At 45.2% G+C, this 18,353-nt stretch overlaps 5 non-coding genes across 5 annotated transcripts; all 5 read left to right on the top strand.

Moving 5' to 3' along the window:
* The first annotated feature begins 602 nt into the window (after positions 1-602).
* On the top strand, positions 603-793 carry LOC130315211 (U2 spliceosomal RNA). The gene has a single exon (XR_008862784.1). It is a non-coding gene; the product is annotated as a U2 spliceosomal RNA (small nuclear RNA).
* A 2,093-nt stretch (positions 794-2,886) lies between these two features.
* Positions 2,887-3,077, top strand: LOC130315210 (U2 spliceosomal RNA). Its single transcript, XR_008862783.1, has one exon. It is a non-coding gene; the product is annotated as a U2 spliceosomal RNA (small nuclear RNA).
* A 2,089-nt stretch (positions 3,078-5,166) lies between these two features.
* On the top strand, positions 5,167-5,357 carry LOC130315259 (U2 spliceosomal RNA). Its single transcript, XR_008862815.1, has one exon. It is a non-coding gene; the product is annotated as a U2 spliceosomal RNA (small nuclear RNA).
* A 2,118-nt stretch (positions 5,358-7,475) lies between these two features.
* Positions 7,476-7,666, top strand: LOC130315258 (U2 spliceosomal RNA). Its single transcript, XR_008862814.1, has one exon. It is a non-coding gene; the product is annotated as a U2 spliceosomal RNA (small nuclear RNA).
* Positions 7,667-17,698: 10,032 nt separating this feature from the next.
* LOC130315257 (U2 spliceosomal RNA) lies at positions 17,699-17,889 on the top strand. The gene has a single exon (XR_008862813.1). It is a non-coding gene; the product is annotated as a U2 spliceosomal RNA (small nuclear RNA).
* Positions 17,890-18,353: the final 464 nt, after the last annotated feature.

The following is an 18,353-nucleotide window of genomic DNA, read 5'->3' as shown; positions in this document are numbered from 1 at the left end:
CAGGCCTTGCAGAGTGTAAACAACAACAACCCAGCTTTGTTGTGTATGTAACCATAGGGATTTGTGATGTCACCTAGAACCTTCACAGCAGCGACAGCTTTATGAGGAGCATCAGCACTGCTCTGCCTGAGCAGAACCATCACCGCCATAGGTTGTCAAATAACCCGGGTTTAACCCACACAGGTAAGTCCAATGGGGTGCAGGCATGTCCTCTATGCTTACAGCTTCCCGTGGGTGTTGGTTTGATACCGTTTGGGGACAGCCAAGGAGGCATCTGCAGGCAACAAAGGTAGGTGTGTGCTTGTGTGTGTGTTTCCTATGCAGATCCTAAGCCCAGTGTCACATGCAAGTAGGAGGAGTAAGAAGGGTTCCTGGCAAATCCGGGTTATGGATTGCATTTAAAAAGGCCCCGTGGGAGTGCAATGGGCCCCTGTCTTGCTGCTTAGCAATAATGGTATGGGTTTAGGTTCTGCTGTGTGTACTGGTGGTTGACTGCCCCCCAGCCCAGAGTGTGCATGGAAAATTGTCTGGCAGCCTCCCTGACAGCAAGCAGTGATAGTGCCCATGAAGGGCACCTTGTTGGGCCCGCCCCTTTCACGGTTATCGCTTCTCGGCCTTTTGGTTAAGATCAAGTGTAGTATCTGTTCTTATCAGTTTAATATCTGATACGTCCCCTATCTGGGGACCATATATTAAATGGATTTTTGAGAACGGGGGCCGATTTCGAAGCTTGCTTCCGTCGCCCTATGCATTGACCCGATATGGCAGTATCTTCGGGTACAGTGCACCACCCCCTTACAGGGTTAAAAAGAAAGATTCCTACTTTCATTGCTACCTGCTTGCTGGCTAGCCAGCTAGCCAGCCCTGTGGGCCTTGCTGCTGCTGCAGCCAAAAAACAAAAGGTGGTGCTGCTGCTGCTTCTGCTGCTTCTGCTTCTGCTTGTGTCTGGCCGCTGTTGGAGCGTCCAGGCACAGGACTTCTGCTGCTGCTGACTAAATGGCCTCCTTAATTGGATCATTTGAGTAGCCAGCACACCTGTGCAGGTAGGGCATGACATGATAGGCAGCTGCCTTGATAGCGGGTGGGTGCTGAATGTTCCTAATTGACAAAATAAGATTAATGCTTATGAAGAAATATAAAATCTCATCCCTTCCCCAATATCGCGCCACACCCCTACCCCTTAATTCCCTGGTTGAACTTGATGGACATATGTCTTTTTTCGACCGTACTAACTATGTAACTATGTAACATAACATGGGGGGGGGGGGGGGGGGTCTCCTGGCTGTTCACACAGGTGTGTCATTGCTGTACATTGACCATGCATTGCTTCTGTGGTATTGCAAAGGCAAAGACAAATGCTTCCAGCCATCCATTGCACTAATGGATTGGTCATCAGCTGGCTGTCTATGTCCCGCATCAATATAGACCAAAGTACAGAGGGTTAGGCTATGCTATTGTGCACCTACCTGATGCATCAGAAGGTGCGAGGCCCTTGCTAAATTCTGTGCACAGACTTTGAGATCTATACTTTAGACTGTATCTAAACCTGCTCCAACATGGACTGACATTCTGGCCTACTTTCAGCCGATGCGACTTGTCTGTCGCTGAACAGTCGCTTTTTATGTATTCAGCACCTATGTATAATGTTGTAAAAATGCTCTAGAAGCTAAAGTCGCAGAAATGTCACACATATTTAGCCTGCAACTTTCTGTGCGACAAATTCAGACAGGAAAAATCAGTATAAATCCTTAGAAAATTATCCCCCAGTGTCTCCATCTGCTGGCGGTATTGAATAAGCATTGCTGCACTGATGGGGTATGCATTAGACGAAAAAAAAGAAGAAAAAGAAGAATAATACGCCCAGAAAAGAGGCGAAAAGGAGAAAAACGTAAAAAAACGTGAAAAAAAAGTAAGAGGAAGAGAAGGGAAAAAAAGGTGGAAATGGGTTTAAAAGTGATTTCGGCGGAGAAATATATATATATATATATATATATATATATATATATATATATACGCGCACACACACACATATATATAAACGTATTCTCCGTTGAGATATTGCAGCCGCTGCTGTGTCCAGGCCCAGGAGCCTTAGCACTGTGCTGTGATGTCACTCAATACCACTGACATCACTAGGTGTAAACAACATCTCTCCTTTGCTGTGTATGTGACTATGGAGCTGTTTGGTGATGTCGTCTATTATGGCCTTCATAGAAGCAACAGGAGATTGTTGCATCCATCTAGAACCCTCAGAACTACAGTGCTATGATGTCACTCACTTCCACAGGCCTTGCAGAGTGTAAACAACAACAACCCAGCTTTGTTGTGTATGTAACCATAGGGATTTGTGATGTCACCTAGAACCTTCACAGCAGCGACAGCTTTATGAGGAGCATCAGCACTGCTCTGCCTGAGCAGAACCATCACCGCCATAGGTTGTCAAATAACCCGGGTTTAACCCACACAGGTAAGTCCAATGGGGTGCAGGCATGTCCTCTATGCTTACAGCTTCCCGTGGGTGTTGGTTTGATACCGTTTGGGGACAGCCAAGGAGGCATCTGCAGGCAACAAAGGTAGGTGTGTGCTTGTGTGTGTGTTTCCTATGCAGATCCTAAGCCCAGTGTCACATGCAAGTAGGAGGAGTAAGAAGGGTTCCTGGCAAATCCGGGTTATGGATTGCATTTAAAAAGGCCCCGTGGGAGTGCAATGGGCCCCTGTCTTGCTGCTTAGCAATAATGGTATGGGTTTAGGTTCTGCTGTGTGTACTGGTGGTTGACTGCCCCCCAGCCCAGAGTGTGCATGGAAAATTGTCTGGCAGCCTCCCTGACAGCAAGCAGTGATAGTGCCCATGAAGGGCACCTTGTTGGGCCCGCCCCTTTCACGGTTATCGCTTCTCGGCCTTTTGGTTAAGATCAAGTGTAGTATCTGTTCTTATCAGTTTAATATCTGATACGTCCCCTATCTGGGGACCATATATTAAATGGATTTTTGAGAACGGGGGCCGATTTCGAAGCTTGCTTCCGTCGCCCTATGCATTGACCCGATATGGCAGTATCTTCGGGTACAGTGCACCACCCCCTTACAGGGTTAAAAAGAAAGATTCCTACTTTCATTGCTACCTGCTTGCTGGCTAGCCAGCTAGCCAGCCCTGTGGGCCTTGCTGCTGCTGCAGCCAAAAAACAAAAGGTGGTGCTGCTGCTGCTTCTGCTGCTTCTGCTTCTGCTTGTGTCTGGCCGCTGTTGGAGCGTCCAGGCACAGGACTTCTGCTGCTGCTGACTAAATGGCCTCCTTAATTGGATCATTTGAGTAGCCAGCACACCTGTGCAGGTAGGGCATGACATGATAGGCAGCTGCCTTGATAGCGGGTGGGTGCTGAATGTTCCTAATTGACAAAATAAGATTAATGCTTATGAAGAAATATAAAATCTCATCCCTTCCCCAATATCGCGCCACACCCCTACCCCTTAATTCCCTGGTTGAACTTGATGGACATATGTCTTTTTTCGACCGTACTAACTATGTAACTATGTAACATAACATGGGGGGGGGGGGGGGGGGTCTCCTGGCTGTTCACACAGGTGTGTCATTGCTGTACATTGACCATGCATTGCTTCTGTGGTATTGCAAAGGCAAAGACAAATGCTTCCAGCCATCCATTGCACTAATGGATTGGTCATCAGCTGGCTGTCTATGTCCCGCATCAATATAGACCAAAGTACAGAGGGTTAGGCTATGCTATTGTGCACCTACCTGATGCATCAGAAGGTGCGAGGCCCTTGCTAAATTCTGTGCACAGACTTTGAGATCTATACTTTAGACTGTATCTAAACCTGCTCCAACATGGACTGACATTCTGGCCTACTTTCAGCCGATGCGACTTGTCTGTCGCTGAACAGTCGCTTTTTATGTATTCAGCACCTATGTATAATGTTGTAAAAATGCTCTAGAAGCTAAAGTCGCAGAAATGTCACACATATTTGGCCTGCAACTTTCTGTGCGACAAATTCAGACAGGAAAAATCAGTATAAATCCTTAGAAAATTATCCCCCAGTGTCTCCATCTGCTGGCGGTATTGAATAAGCATTGCTGCACTGATTGGGTATGCATTAGACGAAAAAAAAGAAGAAAAAGAAGAATAATACGCCCAGAAAAGAGGCGAAAAGGAGAAAAACGTAAAAAAACTTGAAAAAAAAGTAAGAGGAAGAGAAGGGAAAAAAAGGTGGAAATGGGTTTAAAAGTGATTTCGGCGGAGAAATATATATATATATATATATATATATATATATATATATACGCGCACACACACACATATATATAAACGTATTCTCCGTTGAGATATTGCAGCCGCTGCTGTGTCCAGGCCCAGGAGCCTTAGCACTGTGCTGTGATGTCACTCAATACCACTGACATCACTAGGTGTAAACAACATCTCTCCTTTGCTGTGTATGTGACTATGGAGCTGTTTGGTGATGTCGTCTATTATGGCCTTCATAGAAGCAACAGGAGATTGTTGCATCCATCTAGAACCCTCAGAACTACAGTGCTATGATGTCACTCACTTCCACAGGCCTTGCAGAGTGTAAACAACAACAACCCAGCTTTGTTGTGTATGTAACCATAGGGATTTGTGATGTCACCTAGAACCTTCACAGCAGCGACAGCTTTATGAGGAGCATCAGCACTGCTCTGCCTGAGCAGAACCATCACCGCCATAGGTTGTCAAATAACCCGGGTTTAACCCACACAGGTAAGTCCAATGGGGTGCAGGCATGTCCTCTATGCTTACAGCTTCCCGTGGGTGTTGGTTTGATACCGTTTGGGGACAGCCAAGGAGGCATCTGCAGGCAACAAAGGTAGGTGTGTGCTTGTGTGTGTGTTTCCTATGCAGATCCTAAGCCCAGTGTCACATGCAAGTAGGAGGAGTAAGAAGGGTTCCTGGCAAATCCGGGTTATGGATTGCATTTAAAAAGGCCCCGTGGGAGTGCAATGGGCCCCTGTCTTGCTGCTTAGCAATAATGGTATGGGTTTAGGTTCTGCTGTGTGTACTGGTGGTTGACTGCCCCCCAGCCCAGAGTGTGCATGGAAAATTGTCTGGCAGCCTCCCTGACAGCAAGCAGTGATAGTGCCCATGAAGGGCACCTTGTTGGGCCCGCCCCTTTCACGGTTATCGCTTCTCGGCCTTTTGGCTAAGATCAAGTGTAGTATCTGTTCTTATCAGTTTAATATCTGATACGTCCCCTATCTGGGGACCATATATTAAATGGATTTTTGAGAACGGGGGCCGATTTCGAAGCTTGCTTCCGTCGCCCTATGCATTGACCCGATATGGCAGTATCTTCGGGTACAGTGCACCACCCCCTTACAGGGTTAAAAAGAAAGATTCCTACTTTCATTGCTACCTGCTTGCTGGCTAGCCAGCTAGCCAGCCCTGTGGGCCTTGCTGCTGCTGCAGCCAAAAAACAAAAGGTGGTGCTGCTGCTGCTGCTTCTGCTGCTTCTGCTTCTGCTTGTGTCTGGCCGCTGTTGGAGCGTCCAGGCACAGGACTTCTGCTGCTGCTGACTAAATGGCCTCCTTAATTGGATCATTTGAGTAGCCAGCACACCTGTGCAGGTAGGGCATGACATGATAGGCAGCTGCCTTGATAGCGGGTGGGTGCTGAATGTTCCTAATTGACAAAATAAGATTAATGCTTATGAAGAAATATAAAATCTCATCCCTTCCCCAATATCGCGCCACACCCCTACCCCTTAATTCCCTGGTTGAACTTGATGGACATATGTCTTTTTTCGACCGTACTAACTATGTAACTATGTAACATAACATGGGGGGGGGGGGGGGGGTCTCCTGGCTGTTCACACAGGTGTGTCATTGCTGTACATTGACCATGCATTGCTTCTGTGGTATTGCAAAGGCAAAGACAAATGCTTCCAGCCATCCATTGCACTAATGGATTGGTCATCAGCTGGCTGTCTATGTCCCGCATCAATATAGACCAAAGTACAGAGGGTTAGGCTATGCTATTGTGCACCTACCTGATGCATCAGAAGGTGCGAGGCCCTTGCTAAATTCTGTGCACAGACTTTGAGATCTATACTTTAGACTGTATCTAAACCTGCTCCAACATGGACTGACATTCTGGCCTACTTTCAGCCGATGCGACTTGTCTGTCGCTGAACAGTCGCTTTTTATGTATTCAGCACCTATGTATAATGTTGTAAAAATGCTCTAGAAGCTAAAGTCGCAGAAATGTCACACATATTTGGCCTGCAACTTTCTGTGCGACAAATTCAGACAGGAAAAATCAGTATAAATCCTTAGAAAATTATCCCCCAGTGTCTCCATCTGCTGGCGGTATTGAATAAGCATTGCTGCACTGATGGGGTATGCATTAGACGAAAAAAAAGAAGAAAAAGAAGAATAATACGCCCAGAAAAGAGGCGAAAAGGAGAAAAACGTAAAAAAACGTGAAAAAAAAGTAAGAGGAAGAGAAGGGAAAAAAAGGTGGAAATGGGTTTAAAAGTGATTTCGGCGGAGAAATATATATATATATATATATATATATATATATATATATATATATATATATACATATATATATATATACGCGCACACACACACATATATATAAACTATTCTCCGTTGAGATATTGCAGCCGCTGCTGTGTCCAGGCCCAGGAGCCTTAGCACTGTGCTGTGATGTCACTCAATACCACTGACATCACTAGGTGTAAACAACATCTCTCCTTTGCTGTGTATGTGACTATGGAGCTGTTTGGTGATGTCGTCTATTATGGCCTTCATAGAAGCAACAGGAGATTGTTGCATCCATCTAGAACCCTCAGAACTACAGTGCTATGATGTCACTCACTTCCACAGGCCTTGCAGAGTGTAAACAACAACAACCCAGCTTTGTTGTGTATGTAACCATAGGGATTTGTGATGTCACCTAGAACCTTCACAGCAGCGACAGCTTTATGAGGAGCATCAGCACTGCTCTGCCTGAGCAGAACCATCACCGCCATAGGTTGTCAAATAACCCGGGTTTAACCCACACAGGTAAGTCCAATGGGGTGCAGGCATGTCCTCTATGCTTACAGCTTCCCGTGGGTGTTGGTTTGATACCGTTTGGGGACAGCCAAGGAGGCATCTGCAGGCAACAAAGGTAGGTGTGTGCTTGTGTGTGTGTTTCCTATGCAGATCCTAAGCCCAGTGTCACATGCAAGTAGGAGGAGTAAGAAGGGTTCCTGGCAAATCCGGGTTATGGATTGCATTTAAAAAGGCCCCGTGGGAGTGCAATGGGCCCCTGTCTTGCTGCTTAGCAATAATGGTATGGGTTTAGGTTCTGCTGTGTGTACTGGTGGTTGACTGCCCCCCAGCCCAGAGTGTGCATGGAAAATTGTCTGGCAGCCTCCCTGACAGCAAGCAGTGATAGTGCCCATGAAGGGCACCTTGTTGGGCCCGCCCCTTTCACGGTTATCGCTTCTCGGCCTTTTGGCTAAGATCAAGTGTAGTATCTGTTCTTATCAGTTTAATATCTGATACGTCCCCTATCTGGGGACCATATATTAAATGGATTTTTGAGAACGGGGGCCGATTTCGAAGCTTGCTTCCGTCGCCCTATGCATTGACCCGATATGGCAGTATCTTCGGGTACAGTGCACCACCCCCTTACAGGGTTAAAAAGAAAGATTCCTACTTTCATTGCTACCTGCTTGCTGGCTAGCCAGCTAGCCAGCCCTGTGGGCCTTGCTGCTGCTGCAGCCAAAAAACAAAAGGTGGTGCTGCTGCTGCTTCTGCTGCTTCTGCTTCTGCTTGTGTCTGGCCGCTGTTGGAGCGTCCAGGCACAGGACTTCTGCTGCTGCTGACTAAATGGCCTCCTTAATTGGATCATTTGAGTAGCCAGCACACCTGTGCAGGTAGGGCATGACATGATAGGCAGCTGCCTTGATAGCGGGTGGGTGCTGAATGTTCCTAATTGACAAAATAAGATTAATGCTTATGAAGAAATATAAAATCTCATCCCTTCCCTAATATCGCGCCACACCCCTACCCCTTAATTCCCTGGTTGAACTTGATGGACATATGTCTTTTTTCGACCGTACTAACTATGTAACTATGTAACATAACATGGGGGGGGGGGGGGGGGTCTCCTGGCTGTTCACACAGGTGTGTCATTGCTGTACATTGACCATGCATTGCTTCTGTGGTATTGCAAAGGCAAAGACAAATGCTTCCAGCCATCCATTGCACTAATGGATTGGTCATCAGCTGGCTGTCTATGTCCCGCATCAATATAGACCAAAGTACAGAGGGTTAGGCTATGCTATTGTGCACCTACCTGATGCATCAGAAGGTGCGAGGCCCTTGCTAAATTCTGTGCACAGACTTTGAGATCTATACTTTAGACTGTATCTAAACCTGCTCCAACATGGACTGACATTCTGGCCTACTTTCAGCCGATGCGACTTGTCTGTCGCTGAACAGTCGCTTTTTATGTATTCAGCACCTATGTATAATGTTGTAAAAATGCTCTAGAAGCTAAAGTCGCAGAAATGTCACACATATTTGGCCTGCAACTTTCTGTGCGACAAATTCAGACAGGAAAAATCAGTATAAATCCTTAGAAAATTATCCCCCAGTGTCTCCATCTGCTGGCGGTATTGAATAAGCATTGCTGCACTGATGGGGTATGCATTAGACGAAAAAAAAGAAGAAAAAGAAGAATAATACGCCCAGAAAAGAGGCGAAAAGGAGAAAAACGTAAAAAAACGTGAAAAAAAAGTAAGAGGAAGAGAAGGGAAAAAAAGGTGGAAATGGGTTTAAAAGTGATTTCGGCGGAGAATATATATATATATATATATATAGTAGAATAAAGTGTCCCGCAGCACTCCAGTAGTGATCAAAATAGGTTTATTACCTCAAGGTAAGATACAACGTTTCGACCGTCACCACGGTCTTTTTCAAGCATAAGCAAGTGACACACTCCTCCCATATTTATATGGGGTACAATATCAAAAGGTGATTGTGTTCAATAAAGAAAAAACATATATTACAGTGGATACTGTGACAATTGTTAAGAAGAAGAACATAATGATACATGAAGAAAATGCATACTTTTGACAAGACAGTGTAATTAGTGCTGTACAGTATATACAATCTGACATATATCGCATCATGTGTAAGTGACAATTAGTGTACAGGTGTGTGGACATTAAAAGGTAATCAGGGTAACATGCCACGAGGTCAAACACTCACCCATCTGTGGTAATGGCGGCCATTCCCTGACGCCGTGTGTGCACACGGCTCTAGGGAATTCCGCAGACCTGCCGGAGTACAGCCAATCGCAAGGGGGCGTCGCGCGTTGCTAAGCAACGACTGTAGCTCGCGGTCCGCGCACACTCACTGTGCTTCCGGATGCCGCGGGCGCCATGACACTTCAGTGAAAGAAGTGTCCTGTTTGGCGCATGCGTATAGATGTGTGCAGTTGTCAATGAAGCTATGTGTAGTGCGGGCAAGATACCCGCACTTGATCTGTCAATACATATATAATATAATCATGTGGATAAATGTATGTAAATGACTACGGAAGATGAGAAATGTGTATTGGTGTGGTGAAAGCAGGAGTGTATGTGGAAAATAATAGGTGTGTGAGTGAGTAACGGGAGATGGATGTGCATGAATGAATGGATCCTAAGTGTATAAGGAAAAGATGGGGAATTGCAAATAAATGAGAAAAAGAAAGAATAAGAATGTAAAAGGTGTACGGGTATGCATATGTAGGTGTGAGGGTGGTGGCAAGGTGTGGCTGTGAAAGCAGGTTGTGTGGAGCAACTGTATGGTATATAGTATATACATAGGAGCATGATTTTGTACATGCACGTATGTATACACATGTATCACTGTATAGCTGTGTTTGTCAGTTGATCTGGCTCACATAAAGGTGTGTATAGAGGAAAAATACAAAAACGTAGATGAGAGCAATTTCATTCTTGGTTGGCTGCACTCGGGTGGTAAGGGTCTAGAACTGGTAGAATGATCAGATAGATGATGGTCAGTGGTGTTTGATCGACGTGTCCCCTGATCATCTGCATAAAAACAAAGCAAGAATAATTAGCATGTTGAAAGAAGAACACGGTATATAATTGATCATTTAGGATTCATATACAGTGAATGATGAGTTGGTATACTGCTCAGTGTGTGTGTCACAATTTATATATACAATCAAGTTCAACTGGCAGGTCAAGTCATCGGGATAATTTGTAGATACCTGTGGTTACAGTGAAGTCTACGTTAAGTCCATGGGGGCGCAATGTGCCCAACTCATGGATCCAACGTAGTTCGCACCTTTTGAGTATGCTAACTCGGTCGCCGCCTTTTTTAGATATGGGAACATGATCTAGCAAGGTAAATCTGAGGTCATTTTCATGATGTCCAAATTCCGTAAAGTGTTTAGCTACGGGTAGGTCCAGGCGCTTCTTACGGATTGAGTACCTGTGTTGGTTGAACCTCGTTCGGAACTCCAATGTGGTTTCGCCTACATATAGCAGTTGGCAAGGGCATGTGAGAACATACACCACAAATTCAGATACACAGGTCAGGTACCATCTTATCCTGTATTGTCTGTTCGTGGTAGGATGTTTAAAATGTGGGCCCTTGTCCATACGGGTGCAGTTAATGCAGTTCCGACATGGGTAGCTGCCTTTATTTTGTACAGTGAGGTATCTTTGTTGGCCCCCTAAACTTGTAGAGACATCTGTTTTCACAAGTTTGTCTCTCAAGTTCGGGGGGCGCCGGTAAGCCATAATGGGGTTGTTTTGGAATTCCTCTACCTGTGGAAAACTGTCTCGGAGAATATGCCAGTGTCGTTTGATAATTCTGGCAATTGTTGTGGATCTGTCACAATATGTTGACACAAAACTAATGCGTTTGTTGGATTGGGCTACTTTTGTCTGGTGCAATAGTGACTGTCGTCTGAGAGTAAGTGTCTCCTGTTTACTCCTCTCAACCAATGATTTGGGATATCCCCTCTGTATGAAATTCTTGGCCATTTTGTCGAGTGCAGGTTCTACCCTTTCGTCAAGGCTAACTATCCGTCGTGCTCTGAGCATCTGGCTTTTGGGTAGGGATCTAACCATGGGGCGAGGATGGTGACTGTTGTAGCGTAGCATGGAGTTGCTATCAGTGGGCTTGGTGTAAAGGTCAGTATGTAGTTTACCATTTTGTGAGATGACTAATGTGTCTAAGAACTGGACTGATTCTGTAGAATGAGTAAGAGTGAATTTTATGTGGTCATTTATGTTGTTGAGGAATGTCAAAAATTCGTGTAGTTGAATGGCCGTGCCTGTCCAGACGAGGAAGATATCATCTATGTATCGCCACCATGCCAGTACGTGACTGGCATGGTGGGACACATAGACAGACCCCTCCTCGATCTCTGTCATGACCAAATTGGCGTAGCTGGGCGCCACGTTGGTCCCCATAGCAGTCCCAGCTGTTTGTAGGTAAAATTTGTCATTGAATAGAAAGTAATTGCATTGTAGGACTAGTTCAAGAAGTTGGATAATGAATGAAGTTTGCACAGGAGAAAAATCTGAAGAGATCGTTCTGCGAATGGTCTGAATGCCTAGCTCGTGTGGGATTGAGGTGTATAGACTGGTGACATCTAGGGATGCCAATATACTGTTCTTTGGAAGTGTGACTTGTTCGATTTTTTTGAGGAAGTCCGAGGTGTCTTGGATGTAAGATTTGGCCCTGTGTACATAAGGACGCAGTATTTGGTCCAAAAATACGGATATATGGCTCGTGAGTGAGTCTCTCCCGGAGACAATTGGTCTCCCGGGAGGGTTCACCAAATCTTTATGTACCTTGGGCAGGAAATATATCATGGGTGTTGAAGGACACAGGACAGTCAAAAAATTAAAGAGAGGGCGGTCAATGATCTCCATAGTCAGGGCATCTACCAAAACTATATTAATCTTTCTTTGTATGTCAAATTTAGGGTCTTTGTTCAGTAATGTATATGTAGAGGCATCCCCCAATTGTCTCATAGCCTCAGCAATGTATTTTGAGCGGTCCATGATCACAACCGATCCCCCTTTGTCAGCGGGTTTTATGATCAGGCTGTGATCATGGACCAAATCATTGATTGCTCTCAATTGTTTCTGTGAAATGTTGTGAGCTGCACTAACACTTCCAGAGGTGCGCAGTTTGTCAGTATCATTTTTAACAAGAGTACAAAATGTATCGATGGCAGGTACGTGTACCTGTGGAGAAAAATTACTGGGCACACTAATGTCATAGTTACAGGCACGAAATTGTACATTATTAATATTGGTGTCAACATTAGACGAACTAGAATTGTTCATAAACCACATTTTAAGTTTCAATTTTCTGAAAAACTGAATAAAGTCCAATTCAAGCTGAAACCAATTAGTATGGTTAATAGGACAAAAGTTCAAGCCCCTAGCAAGTAATAAACATTGTGAATCAGATAAAGGGGTAGAAGATATATTTACCACTATTTTTTTGGTGGTTTGGTCTTCAACTGTGTCGTCCTCACGCCCCGGCTTCTGGTTCTTGAGGGATCGTTTCCATTTATGACCTCCCCTTCTGGTGGGTCGCTGGTATGAGTCTGGCGTGCCCCTAAAAAATCCTGGGGGGCAGTAGGTGAACTGGATGCTGGTTCAGTAGGACGAGCGTTCTGGCGTGAGGTCCCCGGTTGGTCCTTCAAACGTCTTGTCCTCCTGGTGTTGGTGGACAAGTCGCCCCAATTGTATATGCGGCCATTTTGGTAGTCTTGCACATCACGGTACCATTTGTGACGTTTGATGTTTTCTTGTTCTGTTTTGAGTTTTGCCAAGAAGGAAGATTGTTTGGAACATAATTTAGTGTAATCATCGCTAGACAGTATTGTTTCCAAGGTAGATTCCAGTGTCTTTACTTTGTCACTTGTAGCAGCAATGTCTCTTTGAAGAAATTCAATGTTCAAAATAATCACGTCGGCAGCGTATTTGTTAGCTATATGTTCAAACTTGGTGCGGAAATCCTTGTCCCCTTTGTATGCGTTGTCCGGTGGGACCACCCGCATACCTCTGGGGATCCGCTGGGACTTGTAGTACTCACTTAATGTAGAGAGGTGAAGTTTTAAAGATAATAGTCTCTTAGTCTCTGTTTCGTATTGCCTCTGGAGATCCAGGGCTGAGGGAGCATGTAGGAAAGAAGCGTCCTCATCCACAGCTCCAATGATCCTGCCGATCTCACTCTCAGTATAAGCAAATACCTGAGGCTCTGGAGAGGCATGTGAAGAAGTTGAGTGTTCCATCCTTGTCCTTTGGAGAGGAGTCCAGATGGATATGGGGTGCAGGCTCCAAGACCCCTTCGATATATCCAGATAGCAAGGAGGAGCAGCACACCAGGAATGCAAAGGTGTAGCGGGTGCAAGCGGGCCCAATCGCAGCCCGGGTCACTGGCAGCAGCAGTGTAGTCTAGTAGAATAAAGTGTCCCGCAGCACTCCAGTAGTGATCAAAATAGGTTTATTACCTCAAGGTAAGATACAACGTTTCGACCGTCACCACGGTCTTTTTCAAGCATAAGCAAGTGACACACTCCTCCCATATTTATATGGGGTACAATATCAAAAGGTGATTGTGTTCAATAAAGAAAAAACATATATTACAGTGGATACTGTGACAATTGTTAAGAAAAAGAACATAATGATACATGAAGAAAATGCATACTTTTGACAAGACAGTGTAATTAGTGCTGTACAGTATATACAATCTGACATATATCGCATCATGTGTAAGTGACAATTAGTGTACAGGTGTGTGGACATTAAAAGGTAATCAGGGTAACATGCCACGAGGTCAAACACTCACCCATCTGAGTATGCTAACTCGGTCGCCGCCTTTTTTAGATATGGGAACATGATCTAGCAAGGTAAATCTGAGGTCATTTTCATGATGTCCAAATTCCGTAAAGTGTTTAGCTACGGGTAGGTCCAGGCGCTTCTTACGGATTGAGTACCTGTGTTGGTTGAACCTCGTTCGGAACTCCAATGTGGTTTCGCCTACATATAGCAGTTGGCAAGGGCATGTGAGAACATACACCACAAATTCAGATACACAGGTCAGGTACCATCTTATCCTGTATTGTCTGTTCGTGGTAGGATGTTTAAAATGTGGGCCCTTGTCCATGCGGGTGCAGTTAATGCAGTTCCGACATGGGTAGCTGCCTTTATTTTGTACAGTGAGGTATCTTTGTTGGCCCCCTAAACTTGTAGAGACATCTGTTTTCACAAGTTTGTCTCTCAAGTTCGGGGGGCGCCGGTAAGCCATAATGGGGTTGTTTTGGAATTCCTCTACCTGTGGAAAACTGTCTCGGAGAATATGCCAGTGTCGTTTGATAATTCTGGCAATTGTTGTGGATCTGTCACAATATGTTGACACAAAACTAATGCGTTTGTTGGATTGGGCTACTTTTGTCTGGTGCAATAGTGACTGTCGTCTGAGAGTAAGTGTCTCCTGTTTACTCCTCTCAACCAATGATTTGGGATATCCCCTCTGTATGAAATTCTTGGCCATTTTGTCGAGTGCAGGTTCTACCCTTTCGTCAAGGCTAACTATCCGTCGTGCTCTGAGCATCTGGCTTTTGGGTAGGGATCTAACCATGGGGCGAGGATGGTGACTGTTGTAGCGTAGCATGGAGTTGCTATCAGTGGGCTTGGTGTAAAGGTCAGTATGTAGTTTACCATTTTGTGAGATGACTAATGTGTCTAAGAACTGGACTGATTCTGTAGAATGAGTAAGAGTGAATTTTATGTGGTCATTTATGTTGTTGAGGAATGTCAAAAATTCGTGTAGTTGAATGGCCGTGCCACAGAACCTGCACTCGACAAAATGGCCAAGAATTTCATACAGAGGGGATATCCCAAATCATTGGTTGAGAGGAGTAAACAGGAGACACTTACTCTCAGACGACAGTCACTATTGCACCAGACAAAAGTAGCCCAATCCAACAAACGCATTAGTTTTGTGTCAACATATTGTGACAGATCCACAACAATTGCCAGAATTATCAAACGACACTGGCATATTCTCCGAGACAGTTTTCCACAGGTAGAGGAATTCCAAAACAACCCCATTATGGCTTACCGGCGCCCCCCGAACTTGAGAGACAAACTTGTGAAAACAGATGTCTCTACAAGTTTAGGGGGCCAACAAAGATACCTCACTGTACAAAATAAAGGCAGCTACCCATGTCGGAACTGCATTAACTGCACCCGCATGGACAAGGGCCCACATTTTAAACATCCTACCACGTACAGACAATACAGGATAAGATGGTACCTGACCTGTGTATCTGAATTTGTGGTGTATGTTCTCACATGCCCTTGCCAACTGCTATATGTAGGCGAAACCACATTGGAGTTCCGAACGAGGTTCAACCAACACAGGTACTCAATCCGTAAGAAGCGCCTGGACCTACCCGTAGCTAAACACTTTACGGAATTTGGACATCATGAAAATGACCTCAGATTTACCTTGCTAGATCATGTTCCCATATCTAAAAAAGGCGGCGACCGAGTTAGCATACTCAAAAGGTGCGAACTACGTTGGATCCATGAGTTGGGCACATTACGCCCCCATGGACTTAACGTAGACTTCACTGTAACCACAGGTATCTACAAGGCCCTGTGGGCCTTGCTGCTGCTGCAGCCAAAAAACAAAAGGTGGTGCTGCTGCTGCTTCTGCTTCTGCTTGTGTCTGGCCGCTGTTGGAGCGTCCAGGTACAGGACTTCTGCTGCTGCTGACTAAATGGCCTCCTTAATTGGATCATTTGAGTAGCCAGCACACCTGTGCAGGTAGGGCATGACATGATAGGCAGCTGCCTTGATAGCGGGTGGGTGCTGAATGTTCCTAATTGACAAAATAAGATTAATGCTTATGAAGAAATATAAAATCTCATCCCTTCCCCAATATCGCGCCACACCCCTACCCCTTAATTCCCTGGTTGAACTTGATGGACATATGTCTTTTTTCGACCGTACTAACTATGTAACTATGTAACATAACATGGGGGGGGGGGGTCTCCTGGCTGTTCACACAGGTGTGTCATTGCTGTACATTGACCATGCATTGCTTCTGTGGTATTGCAAAGGCAAAGACAAATGCTTCCAGCCATCCATTGCACTAATGGATTGGTCATCAGCTGGCTGTCTATGTCCCGCATCAATATAGACCAAAGTACAGAGGGTTAGGCTATGCTATTGTGCACCTACCTGATGCATCAGAAGGTGCGAGGCCCTTGCTAAATTCTGTGCACAGACTTTGAGATCTATACTTTAGACTGTATCTAAACCTGCTCCAACATGGACTGACATTCTGGCCTACTTTCAGCCGATGCGACTTGTCTGTCGCTGAACAGTCGCTTTTTATGTATTCAGCACCTATGTATAATGTTGTAAAAATGCTCTAGAAGCTAAAGTCGCAGAAATGTCACACATATTTGGCCTGCAACTTTCTGTGCGACAAATTCAGACAGGAAAAATCAGTATAAATCCTTAGAAAATTATCCCCCAGTGTCTCCATCTGCTGGCGGTATTGAATAAGCATTGCTGCACTGATGGGGTATGCATTAGACGAAAAAAAAGAAGAAAAAGAAGAATAATACGCCCAGAAAAGAGGCGAAAAGGAGAAAAACGTGAAAAAAAAGTAAGAGGAAGAGAAGGGAAAAAAAGGTGGAAATGGGTTTAAAAGTGATTTCGGCGGAGAAATATATATATATATATATATATATATATATATATATATATATATATATATACGCGCACACACACACATATATATAAACGTATTCTCCGTTGAGATATTGCAGCCGCTGCTGTGTCCAGGCCCAGGAGCCTTAGCACTGTGCTGTGATGTCACTCAATACCACTGACATCACTAGGTGTAAACAACATCTCTCCTTTGCTGTGTATGTGACTATGGAGCTGTTTGGTGATGTCGTCTATTATGGCCTTCATAGAAGCAACAGGAGATTGTTGCATCCATCTAGAACCCTCAGAACTACAGTGCTATGATGTCACTCACTTCCACAGGCCTTGCAGAGTGTAAACAACAACAACCCAGCTTTGTTGTGTATGTAACCATAGGGATTTGTGATGTCACCTAGAACCTTCACAGCAGCGACAGCTTTATGAGGAGCATCAGCACTGCTCTGCCTGAGCAGAACCATCACCGCCATAGGTTGTCAAATAACCCGGGTTTAACCCACACAGGTAAGTCCAATGGGGTGCAGGCATGTCCTCTATGCTTACAGCTTCCCGTGGGTGTTGGTTTGATACCGTTTGGGGACAGCCAAGGAGGCATCTGCAGGCAACAAAGGTAGGTGTGTGCTTGTGTGTGTGTTTCCTATGCAGATCCTAAGCCCAGTGTCACATGCAAGTAGGAGGAGTAAGAAGGGTTCCTGGCAAATCCGGGTTATGGATTGCATTTAAAAAGGCCCCGTGGGAGTGCAATGGGCCCCTGTCTTGCTGCTTAGCAATAATGGTATGGGTTTAGGTTCTGCTGTGTGTACTGGTGGTTGACTGCCCCCCAGCCCAGAGTGTGCATGGAAAATTGTCTGGCAGCCTCCCTGACAGCAAGCAGTGATAGTGCCCATGAAGGGCACCTTGTTGGGCCCGCCCCTTTCACGGTTATCGCTTCTCGGCCTTTTGGCTAAGATCAAGTGTAGTATCTGTTCTTATCAGTTTAATATCTGATACGTCCCCTATCTGGGGACCATATATTAAATGGATTTTTGAGAACGGGGGCCGATTTCGAAGCTTGCTTCCGTCGCCCTATGCATTGACCCGATATGGCAGTATCTTCGGGTACAGTGCACCACCCCCTTACAGGGTTAAAAAGAAAGATTCCTACTTTCATTGCTACCTGCTTGCTGGCTAGCCAGCTAGCCAGCCCTGTGGGCCTTGCTGCTGCTGCAGCCAAAAAACAAAAGGTGGTGCTGCTGCTGCTTCTGCTGCTTCTGCTTCTGCTTGTGTCTGGCCGCTGTTGGAGCATCCAGGCACAGGACTTCTGCTGCTGCTGACTAAATGGCCTCCTTAATTGGATCATTTGAGTAGCCAGCACACCTGTGCAGGTAGGGCATGACATAATAGGCAGCTGCCTTGATAGCGGGTGGGTGCTGAATGTTCCTAATTGACAAAATAAGATTAATGCTTATGAAGAAATATAAAATCTCATCCCTTCCCCAATATCGCGCCACACCCCTACCCCTTAATTCCCTGGTTGAACTTGATGGACATATGTCTTTTTTCGACCGTACTAACTATGTAACTATGTAACATAACATG

The sequence above is a fragment of the Hyla sarda genome, unplaced genomic scaffold, assembly GCF_029499605.1.
Source record: "Hyla sarda isolate aHylSar1 unplaced genomic scaffold, aHylSar1.hap1 scaffold_186, whole genome shotgun sequence".
NCBI lineage: Eukaryota > Metazoa > Chordata > Amphibia > Anura > Hylidae > Hyla > Hyla sarda.
This window is presented reverse-complemented; position numbering and strand designations above follow the sequence as displayed.